This window comes from Aplysia californica, unplaced genomic scaffold (assembly GCF_000002075.1).
Source record: "Aplysia californica isolate F4 #8 unplaced genomic scaffold, AplCal3.0 scaffold00100, whole genome shotgun sequence".
In the NCBI taxonomy this organism is placed as follows: domain Eukaryota; kingdom Metazoa; phylum Mollusca; class Gastropoda; order Aplysiida; family Aplysiidae; genus Aplysia; species Aplysia californica.
Genome location: NW_004797370.1, coordinates 549,977 through 551,201, shown reverse-complemented (window position 1 = coordinate 551,201; position 1,225 = coordinate 549,977). Strand labels below are relative to the sequence as shown.

Here is a 1,225-nt window from a genome sequence, read left to right as displayed (position 1 = left end):
TGTGTGTGCGTGTTGTTGTTTTTTTTGGGGGGGGAGTTGGTTGTTCTTATTGCCTTATTGTTGTTGTTGTTGTTGTTGTTGTTGTTGTTGTTGTTGTTGTTGGGTTTGTTTGTTTTTTTGTTTTGGTATTTTTTTCAGGGGTGTTAGTTTACTTGTTTGTTTGTGTGTTTGTTTGTTTGTTTGTTAGGGGGGGGTGCTGCCTGTCTCCAAAGACATTTTAGGTTGGCATGAAGTATAAAAGTTGTCAGGAAGTAAAAGAAAAAAAAGGGGGGGGGGTCGAGTGGTTGTTATTATTTTCCTGAGTGTGTCACTTGTGGTTTTCAAAGACGAAACACCGACCCCAAGCTCTATCTAAAGCATCTGATTGAGAGTGCAGGAAGGCCAGTAGCCCCCGGAGCCATCTCTGCCCTACGACAGGGATCTTTGCCCTCCGACAGGAATCTCTGCCCTACAACAGGAATCTCTGCCCTACGACAGGAATCTCTGCCCTACGACATGGATCTTTGTACTCCGACAGGAATCTCTGTCCTACGACAGGAATCTTTCCCCCCTTTACCCGGTGTCACTTGAGACTCCAATCACGCACTAATTGCGATCCCCTAGCCTCACGGGGAGAAGAGAGAGAGGGGGGGGGGCGAGGTATGGGATATGGGGAAAGGGGAAGGGTATGTAGTTGTTGGGTTTTTTCTGTCACCCGCAGACCTTTTGGCATAAGGATGAGCATGGTTTGTTTGCCTCTTTGTTTGTTTGTTTATTTTTATTATAGATTTTTTATGTTCTTGTCTTTTATGTTCTTGTTTTGGGGGTGTTTGTTTTGTTTGTTTGTTTTGGCGTGGTGGTGTCGTATTGGGGTGGGTAGGGGGTTGTGTTTCTATCCTCCATCAATCTTAAATCACAAAGTTATTATGAGCCTTCTGCCCAAAGGGATAACGGTTCTTCATTCATCCAAAGATATTTTTGGCTGAGTTAATAATAAGAGTTTGCTTTTATTTCATTTTGCATTTTAACTGTTGCTTATTTTTTAAACTGATTTTTTTATTTGCCTGTTTTTTGTTTGTTTGTTTGTTTGTTTGTTTACTTATTTGGAAGGGTTTTCTATGTTAAAAAAGACATTTTAGGCTGAGACGTGCTTCAGCGTTGTTTGTTTGTGTGTGTACGTGTGTGTGTGTGTGTATGTATGTATGTATGTGTGTAGGTGTGTGTGTGTGGGGGGTGTGTGTGTGTG

At 42.0% G+C, this 1,225-nt stretch overlaps 1 protein-coding gene across 1 annotated transcript in view; it reads left to right on the top strand.

Annotated features, from left to right (window-relative positions):
• LOC101847479 (gamma-aminobutyric acid receptor alpha-like) overlaps positions 1–1,225 on the top strand; it is a 65,402-nt gene that overhangs the window by 41,754 nt on the left and 22,423 nt on the right. The window lies entirely within an intron of this gene.